The following is a 16,308-nucleotide window of genomic DNA, read 5'->3' on the forward strand; positions in this document are numbered from 1 at the left end:
ACTTTGCATCTGTCTATACCAAGGAAGAAGATGGTGAAGGAGGAGGTAATTCGGGTAATGCAGCAAGACCTGGACAATATCCAGGCTTGGGCTGATAAGTGGCAAGTAACATTCGCGCCACACAAGTGCCAGGCAATGACCATCTCCAACAAGAGAGAATCTAACCATCTCCCCTTGACATTCAATGGCATTACCATCGGTGAATCCCCCACTGTCAACATCCTATTGACCAGAAACAGAACTGCAGTAGCCATATAAATACCATGGCTACAACAGCAGGTCAGAGGCTAGGAATCCTGCAGCGAGTAACTCACCTCCTATCTCCCCAAGGCCCGTCCACCATCTACAAGGCACAAGTCAGGAGTGTGATGGAATACTCTCCCCTTTCCTGGATGGGTGCAGCTCCAACAACACTCAAGAAGCTCAACACCATCCAGGACAAAGCAGCCTGCTTGACTGGCATCCCAGCCACGAACATTCACTCCCTCCACCACCGACGCACAGGCAGCAGTGTGTACCATCTACAAGATGCACTGCAACAACGCACCAAGGCTCCTTAGACAGCACCTTGCAAACCCAGGACCTCTACCAACTAGAAGGACAAGGGCAAATACATGGGAACACCACCACCTGCAAGTTCCCTTCCAAGTCACACACCATCCTGACTTGGAATTATATCACTGTTCCTTCACTGACGCTGGGTCAAAATCCTTCCTAACAGCACTGTGGGTATACCTACCCCACATGGACTGCAGCGGTTCAAGAAGGCAGCTCACCACCACCTTCTCAAGGGCAATTAGGGATGGGAAATAAATGCTGGCCTAGCCAGCAAAGCCCACTTCCCATGAATGAATTTTTAAAAAAACCTAAAGGGTTTAAAATTGATGAGGAGGTATTAGACTAGCTGTACTTGAAGTTGATTAGGCACCAAGAACGGATGAGATGCATCCAGGGACACTGAGGGAGGTGTGAGTGGAAATGTGGAGGCAGTGGCCATTATTTTCCAATCTTTCTTAGATTCAGCGGTGGTGCCAGAGGACTGGAGAAATGCAAATGTTACACCCTTGTTCAAAAAAGGTGTAAAGATAAGCCCAGCAACTACAGACCAGTCAGTTTCACCTTGCTGGTGGGGAAGCTTCTAGAAATGATAATTTGGGACAAAATTAATAGTCACTTGGGCAAACGTGGGTTAATTAAGGAAAGCCAGCACAGATTTGTGAGGGAAAATCATGTTTAACTAACTTGCTGGAGTTTTTTGATACAGTAACAGAGAAGATTGATCAGGGAAATGCTGTTGATCTGGTGTACATGGACTTCCAAAAAGTGTTTGATAAAGTGCCGCACAACAGACTTGTGAGCAAATGTATTGCTCATGGAATAAAAGGGACAGTTGCAAGTGGATACAAAACTGGCTGAGTGACAGGAAACAAAGAGTAGTGGTTAATGGGTGTTTAGCAGGCTCTGTAGGGGCCCTAACTTCCCCACTGCCTTGTGGGCGTCTCGGGAGAGACCAAGGCTAAGGGAGTAAACCCTAACAGATAATCCGGAACGGAACCCCGTAGGCGGTCATGTGTCACCTTTGGCATGTTTCTGGCAGTTCCTGCAGCCATACCGGTGCCAAACGTTGTGTCCTGCACTCCTTTGGACCCCACCAGAAAGGCCGAGAGGGGGGTTTTGACGACTGGGCAACTCCTCAACCTCCATAAACTTGCCCAGGCATGCGCCATGGAGAGGTCACTCCATAGTTGCCTCACAGCGACTGACACAACACAGAAGGCAGCAGTTACGGGTTATAAGTCCAGATAAATTGGCGTAGAAACTGGGCACCACGGGTTGCCTTTGTCGGTGGGAGAGGTCATTGCACCTCACTGGACAGCTACCGTCCGCCTCAAACCGGGCAGCCCCCGGTCAATAAGGTTCTGTCCCGCCACAGTCTACCTGCTTCAATGGGTGCTTGGAGCTCAGGGTCATTGCCCGAAAGGTGGACTAATACACTGCACCAAACAACACGAAAAAAGGAAAGAAGGTACCAGCCCTTCGCTTTGCAAGCTGGAACGTCAGAACTATGTGTCCTGGCCTGTCGGAAGACCTTACATAAATCAACGATTCTCGGAAGACCGCCATCATTAACAACGAGCTCAGTAGACTCAATGTAGACATTGCAGCACTTCAGGAGACACGCCTCCCCGCGAGTGGATCTCTAGCAGAGCAAGACTACACCTTCTTCTGGCAGGGCAGGGATCCTGAAGAACCAAGACAGCATGGAGTGGGCTTCGCCATCAGAAACCCCTTGCTCAGCATGATAGAGCCTCCCTCAAATGGCTCGGAACGCATACTGTCCATCCGACTGCTCACCACCTCTGGTCCAGTACACCTACTCAGCATCTATGCTCCAACACTCTGCTCCCCTCCTGAAGCTAAAGACCAGTTCTACGAGCAACTCCATAATATCATTAGCAGCATCCCCAACACCGAACACCTATTCCTGCTGGGGGACTTTAATGCCAGGGTTGGGGCCGACCATGACTCATGGCCCTCCTGCCTTGGGCGCTATGGCGTTGGAAGGATGAATGAGAACGGGCAGAGACTGCTTGAGTTGTGTACCTATCATAACCTCTGCATTACCAACTCGTTCTTTCACACTAAACCCTGTCACCAGGTTTCATGGAGGCACCCAAGATCACGTCGTTGGCACCAGCTAGACCTCATTGTCACAAGGCGAGCCGCCTTAAACAGTGTTCAAATCACACGCAGCTTCCACAGTGCAGACTGCGACACCGACCACTCCCTGGTGTGCAGCAAGGTTAGACTCAAACCAAAGAAGTTGCATCATTCCAAGCAGAAGGGCCACCCGCGCATCAACACGAGCAGAATTTCTCACCCACAGCTGTTACAAAAATTTCTAAATTCACTTGTAACAGCCCTTCAAAACACTCCCACAGGGGATGCTGAGACCAAGTGGGCCCACATCAGAGACGCCATCTATGAGTCAGCTTTGACCACCTACGGCAAAAGTGCGAAGAGAAATGCAGACTGGTTTCAATCTCGTAATGAAGAGCTGGAACCTGTCATAGCCGCTAAGCGCATTGCACTGTTGAACTACAAGAAAGCCCCCAGCGATTTAACATCCGCAGCACTTAAAGCAGCCAGAAGCACTGCACAAAGAACAGCCAGGCGCTGTGCAAATGACTACTGGCAACACCTATGCAGTCATATTCAGCTGGCCTCAGACACCGGAAACATCAGAGGAATGTATGATGGCATGAAGAGAGCTCTTGGGCCAACCATCAAGAAGATCGCCCCCCTCAAATCTAAATCAGGGGACATAATCACTGACCAACACAAACAAATGGACCGCTGGGTTGAGCACTACCGAGAACTGTACTCCAGGGAGAATGCTGTCACTGAGACTGCTCTCAATGCAGCCCAGCCTCTACCAGTCATGGATGAGCTGGACATACAGCCAACCAAATCAGAACTCAGTGATGCCATTGATTCTCTAGCCAGCGGAAAAGCCCCTGGGAAGGACAGCATTACCCCTGAAATAATCAAGAGTGCCAAGCCTGCTATACTCTCAGCACTACATGAACTGCTATGCCTGTGCTGGGACGAGGGAGCAGCACCCCAGGACATGCGCGATGCCAATATCATCACCCTCTATAAAAACAAAGGTGACCGCGGTGACTGCAACAACTATCATGGAATCTCCCTGCTCAGCATAGTGGGGAAAGTCTTTGCTCGAGTCGCTCTGAACAGGCTCCAGAAGCTGGCCGAGCGCGTCTACCCTGAGGCACAGTGTGGCTTTCGTGCAGAGAGATCGACCGTTGACATGCTGTTCTCCCTTCGTCAGATACAGGAGAAATGCCGTGAACAACAGATGCCTCTCTACATTGCTTTCATTGATCTCACCAAAGCCTTTGACCTCGTCAGCAGACGTGGTCTCTTCAGACTACTAGAAAGGATTGGATGCCCACCAAAGCTACTAAGTATCATCACCTCATTCCATGACAATATGAAAGGCACAATTCAACATGGTGGCTCCTCCTCAGAGCCCTTTCCTATCCTGAGTGGCGTGAAACAGGGCTGTGTTCTCGCACCCACACTTTTTGGGATTTTCTTCTCCCTGCCGCTTTCACATGCGTTCAAATCCTCTGAAGAAGGAATTTTCCTCCACACAAGATCAGGGGGCAGGTTGTTCAACCTTGCCCGTCTAAGAGCGAAGTCCAAAGTACGGAAAGTCCTCATCAGGGAACTCCTCTTTGCTGACGATGCTGCTCTAACATCTCACACTGAAGAGTGCCTGAAGAGTCTCATCGACAGGTTTGCGGCTGCCTGCAATGAATTTGGCCTAACCATCAGCCTCAAGAAAACAAACATCATGGGGCAGGATGTCAGAAATGCTCCATCCATCAATATTGGCGACCACGCTCTGGAAGTGGTTCAAGAGTTCACCTACCTAGGCTCAACTATCACCAGTAACCTGTCTCTAGATGCAGAAATCAACAAGCGCATGGGAAAGGCTTCCACTGCTATGTCCAGACTGGCCAAGAGAGTGTGGGAAAATGGCGCACTGACATGGAACACAAAAGTCCGAGTGTATCAAGCCTGTGTCCTCAGTACCTTGCTCTATGGCAGCGAGGCCTGGACAACGTATGTCAGCCAAGAGCGACGTCTCAATTCATTCCATCTTCGCTGCCTCCGGAGAATACTTGGCATCAGGTGGCAGGACCGTATCTCCAACACAGAAGTCCTCGAGGCGGCCAACATCCCCAGCTTGTACACACTACTGAGTCAGCGGCGCTTGAGATGGCTTGGCCATGTGAGCCGCATGGAAGATGGCAGGATCCCCAAAGACACATTGTACAGCGGGCTCGCCACTGGTATCAGACCCACCGGCCGTCCATGTCTCCGCTATAAAGACGTCTGCAAACGCGACATGAAATCCTGTGACATTGATCACAAGTCGTGGGAGTCAGTTGCCAGCGTTCGCCAGAGCTGGCGGACAGCCACAAAGACGGGGCTAAAATGTGGCGAGTCGAAGAGACTTAGTAGTTGGCAGGAAAAAAGACAGAGGCGCAAGGGGAGAGCCAACTGTGCAACAGCCCCGACAAACAAATTTCTCTGCAGCACCTGTGGAAAAGCCTGTCACTCTAGAATTGGCCTTTATAGCCACTCCAGGCGCTGCTTCACAAACCACTGACCACCTCCAGGCGCGTATCCATTGTCTCTCGAGATAAGGAGGCCCAAAAGAAAGAAAAAGAAGCAGGCTGGAGGAAGGTTTATAGTGGAGTTCCCCAGGGATCAGTGTTGGGACCCTTGCTTTTCCTGATATTTATTAATGACCTAGATTTTGGTGTTCAGGGCACAATTTCAAAGTTTGCAGATGATATGAAACTTGGAAGCATTGTGAACTGTGAGGAGGATAGTGTAGGACTTCAAAAAGACATAGACAAGTTGGTGGAATGGGCAGACAAGTGGCAGATGAAGTTCAATGCAGAAAAATGTGAAGTGATTCATTTTGGTCGGAAGAACATGGAGAGACAATATAAAATAAAAGGGTACAATTCTAAATGGGGTGCAGGAGCAGAGGGACCTGGGTGTATATGTGCATTAGTCATTGAAGGTGGCGGGTCAGGTTGAGAGAGCACAGTTTATAAAGCATACAAAGTCCTAGGCTTCATTAATAGGGGTATAGAGTACAAAAGCAAGGAAGTTATGTTAAACTTTTATAGAACACTGGTTCAGCCACAACTGGAGTACTGTGTCCAGTTCTGGGCGCCACACTTTAGGAAAGATGTGAGGGCATTGGAGAGAGTACAGAAAAGATTCATGAGAATGGTTCCAGGGATGAAGAACTTCAGTTATGAAGATAGATTGGAAAAGTTGGGACTGTTTTCCTTGGAGAAGAGAAGGTTGTGAGGTGATTTGATAGAGATGTTCAAAATCTATGGACAGAGTAGATAGGGAGAATCTGTTCCCATAGGTGGTAGGACGTTGAACAAGAGGGCATAGATTTAAGGTTAACTGGCAAAAGACGTAATGGTGACATGAGGAAAATCTTTTTCACACAGTGAGTGGTTAGGATCTGGAATGCACTGCCTGAGAGTGTGGTGGAGGCAGGTTCAATCGAGGCATTCAAGAGGGAATTGGATTGTTATATGAAAAGGAAGAATGTGCAGGGTTATGGGGAGAAAGCAGGGGAGCGGCACTAGGTAAATTGCTCTTTCGGAGAGCCAGTGCAGACACGATGGGCTGAATGGCCTCCTTCTGTGCTGTAACGATTCTTGAATGTGAGGAGGAACTTTTTTACAAGGCGAATGCTAATGACCTGGAACTCACTACCCACAAGGGTGGTGGAAGTGGAGACAATCAATGATTTCAAAAGGAAATTGGATGGGCACTTGAAGGAAATAAACATGCAGGGCTACAGGGATTGAGAGGGGGAGTGGGACTGAATGGATTGCTCCATGGAGAGCCAGCATGGACTTGATGGGCTGAATGGTCTCCTTCTATGCCGTAAATGACTCTATCCAGATCCCTCATGATTTTGAACACCTCTATCAAATCTCTTCATCTTCTTCAATGAGAACAGCCCCAACTTTTCCAATCTGTCCTAAGGTTCCTCGTACCTGGAACCATTCTCGTGAAACGTTGGTGCACCCTCTCTACTGCCTTCACATCCTTCCCAGGGTGCATTGCCCAGAATTGGATACAATACTCCAGCTGAGGATATGCCAGTGTTTTATACAGGTTTATTATAACTTCCTTGCTTTTGTACTGTTTGCCTCTATTTATAAAGCCCAGGATCCCGTATGCCTTATTAACCACTTTCTCAACTTGCCCTGCCACCTTCAATGATTTGTGCACATATACCCCCAGGTTCCTTTGCTCCTGTATTTTATATCATCTCTCCTAGTTCTTTCTATTGAAATGAATCACTTTACACTTCTCTGCATTAAATTTCATCTGCCATCTCTCCGCCCATTCCAGCAGCCTGTTTATATCCTCATGAAGTCTATTACTATCCTCCTCACAGTTCATAATACATCTAAGATTTGTCATCTGCAAATTTTGAAATTGTACCCTGTACACCCAAGTCTAGGTCATTAATATATATATCAAGAAAAGCAGTGGTCCCAACACTGACCCCTGGGAACCTCACGACATACCTACCTCCAGCTCGAAAAAAACTGTTCACAATTACTCTCTGTTTCCTGTCACTCTGCCAACTTCATATCTGTGCTGCCACTGTACCTTTTTTTAATTCATTTGTGGGATGTGGGTGTCACTTGGCTAGGCCAGCATTTATTGCCCATCCCTAATTGCCCTGGAACTGTGTAGCTTGCGAGGCCATTCAGAGGGGAGTTAAGGGTCAGCCACATTGCCGCAGAGTCACATGTAGGCCAGACCAGGTAAGGACAACAGATTTCCTTCCCTAAAGGGCATTAGTGAACTAGATGGGTTTTTACAACAATCGACAATGGTTTTATGGTCACCATTAGACTAGCTTTTTAATTCTCAGATTAATTGAATTCAAATTTCACCATCTGCTGTGGTGGGATTCAAACCCATGTCCCCAGAGCAATAGCCTGGGTCTCTAGGTTACTAGTCCAGTGATATTACTACTACGCTACAGCCTCCTCTTTTATTCCATGGGCTTTAACTTTGCAGACAAGCCTGTTATGTAGCATTTTATCAAATGCCTTTTGTAGGTCCATGTACAGCACATCAATTGCATTACCCTCATCAATCCTTTCTGTTAGTTCATCAAACAACTCAATCAAGTTAGTTAAACAAGATTTGCCCTTAACAAATCCATGCTGGCTTTCTTTAATTAATCCCCATTTGTCCAAGTGCCTGTTAATTTTGTCCTGGATTATTGTTTCTAAAAGCTTTTCTCACCCCCAAGGTTAACCTGACTGGTGTGTAGTTGCTGGGCTTATCCTGACCACCTTTTTTGAACAAGTGCGTAACATTTGCAATTCTCCAGTCCTCTGGCACTACCCCTGTATCTAAGGAGAATTGCAAGATTATGGCCAGTGCCTTCGCAATTTACACTTCTACTTCCCACAGTATCCTCGGATGCAACCCATCCAGTCCTGGTGACCTATCAACTTTAAGATATCCAGCCTTTCTAATACCTCCTTTTTTTCAATTTTTAGCCTATCCAGTGTCTCAACAAATCCCTCTTTCACTATGACTTGGGTAGCATCTTCTTCCTTGGTAAAGACAGATGCAAACTACTCATTTAGTACCTCAGCCATGCCCTCTACCTCCATGTGTAATTCCCCTTTTTGTTCCTTAATCGGCCCCATTCCTTCTCTTACTACCCTTTTACTATTTATATGCCTATAGAAGACTATTAGATTCCCTTTTATGTTAGCTGTGAGTCTCTTCTCATACTCTCTCTTTGCCTCTCTTATTTGTTTTTTCACTTCCCCTCTGAACTTTCTATATTCAGTCTGGTTCTCACTTGTATTATCAACCTGACATCTGACATACACACCCTTTTTCTGCTTCATCTTACTCTCTATCTCTTTCATCATCCAGAGAGCTCTTTGGCTTTGTTTGCCCTACCTTTCCCCCTCATGGAAATGTACCTCGACTGTACCAGAACCATCTCCTTTATTGTTATAATTACAGGTTTTCCTGACAATCTTTGATTCCAGTTCACTAGGGACAGATCCATCTCATCCCCATTGAAATTGACCCTCTCCCAATTAATTATTTTTACTCTGAATTGCTCCTTGTCCTTTTCCATAGCTAACCTAAACTTTGTGATAATATGATCACTGTTCCCTGACATTTGATTCAGTTGTTCTGATGAAAGGTCACTGACCTGAAACGTTAACTCTGCTTCTCCCTCCACAGATGCCGCCAGACCTGCTGACTATTTCCGGAACTTTCTGTTTTTATTTATACTTCATCCAGTTGACCCACCTCATTCCCCAGAATCAGATCCAGCAACACATCCTTCTTCTCCTTTCTTCCTTTTACAATATTACTATCCCAGTTTGTATTAAGATAATTGAAGTCCTCCATTATCATTATAGTATTTGCACCTCTTTGTAATTTCCGTGCAAATTTATTCTTCTATATCTTTCCACTACTTGGTGGCCTATAGAATACACCCAGTAATGTAATGGTACCTCCATTGTTTCTTAGCTCAATTAGCTCACCACCACCTTCTCAAGGGCAATTAGGGATGAGCAATAAATGCTGGCCTGGCCAGCGATGCCCCACATCCCATGAACGAATTTTTAAAAATAGATTCTGTCTTGACCCCTCTGCTGAATTAATACTGCAACCCCTCCTCCTTTCTTTCCTTCCCTATCTTTCCTGAACACCTTGGGCCAGATTTTGTTTCGCAGATGCTGACCCCATCATTGGGACCGAAAGTGGGCGTGCGCCACATCAGAGCCAGGAGTGGCTGGCCACATGCATTGCAGCAGCATCCAGCCAATTAGGGCAATGAGGAGCAGGGGCCGACCAATTATGCGGTAGGTGGCAGGGCAGAGGTGGAGATGCTGGCACCACAGCAGGTGCTAGTGCCATTTTTAAATGGTTGCCAGCCCTGCCTTTAATCTTGATGTCTGCAGTCGGAGGAGAGGCAGAGTTCAGAGAGGCTGCAGAGTGATAGTGGAAAGTAGACCCCGAGTGGCCCCGCATTTCAGTGATGTCTCCCTCCCTCCAGGCTTCCAGGAAAAGGCAGCATACTATTCCCTCGGGACGGGAGGAGGAGAGCTGGGAGCCTAACTAAGCAAGCCTGGCTGCAGATTGCGGAGGAGGTCAGCAGCCGTGAGTGCCTCTTAATGCCTTCACCTCATGGGCCTTGCATCTGGCAAAGCAGGGGAGTGCAATGGGCAGAGAGGGAGTGCCCACCCACATGTGGGCATAGAGTCAGGGGATGCAGGCAAATTGCCTGAGGGCACGGTGAAGTGGCCCTGAAAGGTGGCCATTTGTCATTTAAGACACTCATGAGGTTCCTGGAAAGGGGCTGAAAGCAGGAGGCATCTGTGTGTCCACATTAGTGGCAGCTGGACATCCAGCAGCTTGTGTGGTATGTTATGAATGCTGGACCTTGTAACATGAATATGTTTTAAAAAGTCTGACTTTTTAAACGTTCAAGATGGAGACTGGAAGGTCAGGTGACCTCACATCCACTCTGCAAAAGGACAAAACAGAAGTCTTGGTTACCAGGACAACAGAGAACACAGATCAAAGACTTTCTTTTGGGAAAACAGAGACTGCAGGGCTAACACTTGAAGAACAATGGGTTTCACCCTCCCAGACTTTCAGGTCATAAAACAAGGGGTTAGTAATTCGGAAGAGGCAAATGTATCAGGCAGCTGTTAACCCCTGGGAACAATGAAAGGCCTAAGTGGCTCTGTGAAACCAGACATCTAGACTCTGCATATTGGAACAGTACTAAAAGCTATTGACTTTCAAGTCCAGATACATTTAACAGAGTTTCTGAAGGCAGACAGGCTCTAAGAGAGGAAACCAGCTGTTGCGGCCTCAAGAGAGAGAGGAGACACCTGCTTTTGGAGTACTGATACAGGGAAAGGCTGTGAAGACTTGAAAGTTGAAGTTTGCAGAGAATTAAAAACCCAACAGGATCACCAGAAATCGCCTTATTCGCAGACGTCCAAGTCGGAAGTGCTCGGAGAAGTGAGCAAATAGGACATTGATTTTTGAAAAGGTCTGGGAGATCCAACCCATTGCAACTGGGAGGAGTTTGGGACTTTTAATTGCAAACGATTTCATCATCAAAAAGGACAGTTTAACGTATAAATGTGGTGTGAGGTTTTCAAGTCTTTTAATAAGTAAAAAAAATACCTTTCTTTGTAATCTGGGGTATCAGCTACTTACAAAGAACTGTTTAAATAATGGGGATTTCATTTAGTTTGGTTATTTTAATTGCAGGATTAATCTCCACTTGGAGAGGCAGGGATTAATCAGGGATAGGCAGCATTGCTTTGTCAGGGGGAGATTGTGTCTAACAAATTTGATTGAAATTTTCGAGGAGGTGACTAGATATGTAGATGAGGGTAAAGCAGTTGATGTAGTCGACATGGACTTCAGTAAGGCTTTTGATAAGGTCCCGCATGGGAGATTGGTTAAGAAGGTAAGAGCCCATGGGATCCGGGGAAATTTGGCAAATTGGATCCAAAATTGGCTTAGTGGCAGGAGGCAGAGGGTGATGGCCGAGGGTTGTTTTTGCGATTGGAGGCTTGTGACCAGTGGTGTACCACAGAGATCGGTGCTGGGACCCTTGCTGTTTGTAGTGTACATTAATGATATAGACGTGAATATAGGAGGTATGATCAGTAAGGTCGCAAACAACGTGAAAATTGGTGGTGTCGTAAATAGTGAGGTGGAAAGCCTTAGATTACAGGACGATATAGATGGGCTGATAAGATGGGCGGAGCAGTGGCAAATGGAATTTAATCCTGAGAAGTGTGAGGTGATGCATTTTGGGAGGACTAACAAGGCAAGGGAATATACAATGGATGGTAGGACCCTAGGAAGTACAGAGGATCAGAGGGACCTTGGTGTACCTGTCCATAGATCACTGAAGGCAGCAGCAGAGGTAGATAAGGTGGTTAGGAAGGCATATGGGATATTTGCCTTTATTAGCCGAGGCATCGAATATAAGAGCAGGGAGGTTATGATGGAGCTGTATAAAACACTAGTTAGGCCACAGCTGGAGTACTGTGTACAGTTCTGGGCACCACACTATAGGAAGGATATGATTGCACTGGAGAGGGTGCAGAGGAGATTCACCAGGATGATGTCTGGGCTGGAGCATTTCGGTTATGAAGAAAGGCTAGATAGGCTGGGGTTGTTTCCCTTGGAGCGGGGAAGGCTGAGGGGGGACCTGATTGAGGTATACAAAATTATGAGAGGCATTGATAGGATAGATAGGAAGAAACATTTTCCCTTAGCAGAGAGGTCAATAACTAGGGGGGCATAGATTTAAGGTAAGGGGCAGGAGGTTTAGAGGGAATTTGAGGAAAACCTTTTTCACCCAGAGGGTGGTTGGAATCTGGAACACACAGCCTGAAGAGGTGGTAGAGGCAGGAACCCTCACAACATTTAAGAAGTATTTAGATGAGCACTTGAAATGCCATAGCATACAAGGCTACGGGCCAAGTGCGGGAAAATGGGATTAGATTGGACGGGTGCTTGATGGTCGGCGCAGGCGTGTTGGGCCGGTTTCTGTGCTGTGAAACTCTTTAAATTGGTCTGGCGGTTCATATCTCGCATTTTTCACGTTAACGATCATACTAAGGTTGCAGTGATGGAGGATGTAGTCCCTATGACTACAGGGATCTCCAACATAGCGGTGTGTGCTATGTCGGGAGGGGAGGCCCTTGATTCTTCAATGTTTCTCATGCTGGTCACACGGTGCCTACTGGAAGAGCCTCCAAGAGTCCGAGACTCTGCCACCTCTGAGGGGGAGGACAGAGCCTCAGAGGGTTCATCGTCACCTCAAAACCCCACACCCTCCACCAGCGCAGATATTCCCACGTCGGTGGGTATGTGCTCGCTGTTAGATTCCGACACACAACCTGGTGAGCACAGCGCACACATGCCCAAGCAGCTGACAGAGGCTCTGACATCCCAGTAAAGGCCTGCTACCCGACCCAAACCCGATGGGACCCGACGACATGTGTCGGGTTCGGGTCGGGTCGCACTTCAGGGTCCAACATTCAGGCTCGGGTCGGGCCGGGTCGGACACGCTCTATCACAGGTAAGTGGCTCCACTGTTAATTTAACTTTTGGACTCGAAAGGTGGTTTTGTTACAGTTATTTTAAGCTTGTGCAGATCAGCAACAAAGTGAAAAAAGGAAGGTAAGTTAACGATGGTCAGTTCGGGTTGGGTTGGGTCGGGAAAAATGAAAGGACTCGGGCCGGGTCGGGCTTGGGTCGGGTTTTTTTTTTTGCAGAGCAGGCCTTTACATCCCAGGGCTTCAACCGTTGGAGGTCTGTTGGAGTCCAGGCCTATGCTGAGCCCAGGCTGATGGCGTGCCTTTGGTGTCACCAGCATCACAAGAAATGCTTCAGCTGCAGCGAGAGGTCAGGCAACATCTGGGCAGATGTGTATGCCCAAGCGCGGACGATAAAGGATTTCATCCAGGCCTTGAGTGCTGCATTGTCTCTGACTAGTGCACAGTTGGCATCCTCCATTGAGAGACTGGCGGCTCTGATGGACAGCCACATCTAGCAGAGCACTCAGTATCTGCAGGACATTCATGCAGACCTGCACACCCTCGTCTTGACCATGGGTGCAAGGCAGCAGAGACAGACCTGGAGTCACCACCAGGTCCTCTACCCTCTCAGGTCAGCAAGGGAGGAGAAGCTGCTGCCCGCCTGTTGCTGAGGGCTCCTCTCAGAGTGCTCCAGGTACGGCCAACTGTTCCTCAGCCCCTCTGCCAGTGACACTGGGGCCTCCATCATCCCTGACGACAGAGGGTGCTACTGCTTCTGTACAGGAGGACCTCAACATTCTGGGGCCCACCAGGCCTCAGGCAACCAGAGGATGACCCCCAAGGTCATCCCTAGCCAAGGTGCAGCGAGGTCAGTAGCCATCCTTCACCTCAGCTGACAGAGCAGGGGGAGCACCACATAGCAATGCACACAAAAGCATAAAGAAGTACAACTAGAATCACAGGGCTTTCACAGGTGATAGTGTGTTGTCGATGGAAAGGATAGCGTTTGTTGTTCAAGGCCTCTCCCCTCTGTAGTGACAGGTTTTGCAGTGCACAGCGGACCACCACGATATGAAAGACCCTTGCTGGGGCATAATGAAGGCCTCCACCAAATCAATCTAGGCATCTGAATCTCATCTTCAGCAGACCAATGGCCTGCTCTATGGTCACTTGCATTGTCCCGTACAGGAGTTGCACCTCTCGTCTGCATCTGTGTGTGAGCTCCTCACAGGCGTCAGTAGCCATGTCCTCAGTGGGTAGCCCTTGTCTCCAAGGATCCATCCCTGAAGGTGGGAGGGAGGCTGGAAAAGCTCTGGCACCTGGGACTGCCTCAAAATGTAAGCATCATGGCAACTTCCCGGGAAGTGTGCACATACCTGCAGGATCCGTTTATGGTGAGGGAGTGGAAGCCCTTCCCGGTGATGAAGACCGCTGGCTGGTGTTCAGGAGCCAGGATGGCTACATACGTGCAGTTAATGGCACCCTGCAGCTAGGGGAATCCTGCAGTAGCCCCGACACCGAAGGACCTCTCAGCCTGAGAGTTGGGATCTGTGCAGAAGCGCACATAGTCGCTGGCACTCCTAGAAAGGGCATTGGTGACCTTATTGATGCACTGATATGCCACTGACTGTGAGATCCCGCACATGTCCCCAGTGGATCCCTGGAATACATAGAAACATACATAGAAAATAGGAGCAGGAGTAGGCCATTTGGCCCTTCGAGCCTGCTCCGCCATTCATTATGATCATGGCTGATCATCCAACTCAGTAACCTGTTCCCGCTTTCCCCCATAACCTTTGATCCCTTTAGACCCAAGAGCTATATCTAACTCCTTCTTGAAAACATACAATGTTTTGGCCTCAACTGCTTTCTGTGGTAGCGAATTCCACAGGCTCACCACTATCTGGGTGAAGAAATTTCTCCTCATCTCAGTCCTGAAAGGTTTACCCCGTATCCTTAGACTGTGACCCCTGGTTCTGGACTCCCCCACCATCGGGAACATCCTTCCTGCATCGACCCTGTCAAGTCCTGTTAGAATTTTATAGGTTTCTATGAGATTCCCCCCTCACTCTTCTGAACCCAAGCGAATATAATCCTAACCGACTCAATCTCTCCTCATATGTCAGTCCCGCCGTCCCAGGAATCAGTTTGGCAAACTTTCGCTGCATTCCCTCTATAGCAAGAACATCCTTCCTCAGATAAGGAGACCAAAACTGCACACAATATTCCAGGTGCTGCCTCACCAAGGCCCTGTATAATTGCAGCAAGACATCCCTGCTCCTGTACTCAAATCCTCTCGCTATGAAGGCCAACATACCATTTGCCTTTTTTACCGCCTGTTGCACCTGCATGCTTACCTTCAGCGACTGGTGTATGAGAACACCCAGGTCTCACTGCATATTCCCCTCTCTCAGTTTATAGCCGTTCAGATAATAATCTGCCTTCCTGTTTTTGCTACCAAAGTGGATAACCTCACATTTATCCACATTATACTGCATCTGCCATGCATCTGCCCACTCACTCAACTTTTCCAAATCACCCTGAAGCCTCTCTGCATCCTCCTCACAACTCACCCTCCCACCCAGTTTTGTGTCATCTGCAAACTTAGAGATATTACATTTAGTTCCCTCATCTAAATCATTGATGTATATTGTGAATAGCTGGGGTCCTAGCACCGATCTCTGCGGTATCCCACTAGTCACTGCCTGCCATTCAGAAAAAGACCCATTTATCCCTACTCTTTGTTTCCTGTCCACCAACCAATTTTCTATCCATCGCAATACACTACCCCCAATCCCATGTGCTTTAATTTTACATGCTAATCTCTTATGTGAGACTTTGTCGAAAGCCTTTTGAAAGTCCAAATAAACCACATCCACTGGCTCCTCCTCATCAACTCTACCAGTTACATCCTCGAAGAATTCTAGTAGATTTGCCAAGCATGATTTCCCTTTCGTAAATCCATGCTGACTCTGCCCGATTCTACCAGGAATGATCCAGAGACATAGAAGTTCAGTGCCACGGTGACCTTCAGCACCACTGGCATTGCAGTTCCACCAAGTTCCTTGGGGCACAGCTCGTCCTGCATCAGAGCGCATAGGTCAGTGATGGCTTCCCTGGGGAGGCAAAGTCTTCATTGGCACTGCTTCTCGGACATCTGCAGGTAGTTGAGCCTCAACCTACACACTCTCTCTGGAGGGTACCTCCTTCTGTCTTTCCCCTCTGTGCCCTTCTTCACTGTCTGGAGGTCACTGCTGACCCTCCTGTGCTCTCACTGGCTGTTCTGGTGCCACTGCAGGTACCTGGCCCTCCCTCCCACTCTGCTGCACCTCCACTTCAATGGGATCCCCAAAGCCTGGATGAATGAGGTAGGTGGCCTCCCCCCAGTACAAATCCTTCACTGCCAGCATCCCACCTCCTTCCCCCCACTTGTCACCTCTGACAAGTTGGCACTTGCCCGTTGTCCCCCTTGCACTGGCAGCCCCACAGTTCTGGGCCCTTTGCTCCCACTCCTCAGACGATGCCCTCTCTTCTCCACACTGCCTGGCAGTTGATGCTGCCTCTCCCGATAGCATCCCCTTGCCACCAGCAA

The sequence above is a fragment of the Heterodontus francisci genome, chromosome 2, assembly GCF_036365525.1.
Source record: "Heterodontus francisci isolate sHetFra1 chromosome 2, sHetFra1.hap1, whole genome shotgun sequence".
NCBI classification, from domain to species: Eukaryota; Metazoa; Chordata; class Chondrichthyes; order Heterodontiformes; family Heterodontidae; genus Heterodontus; species Heterodontus francisci.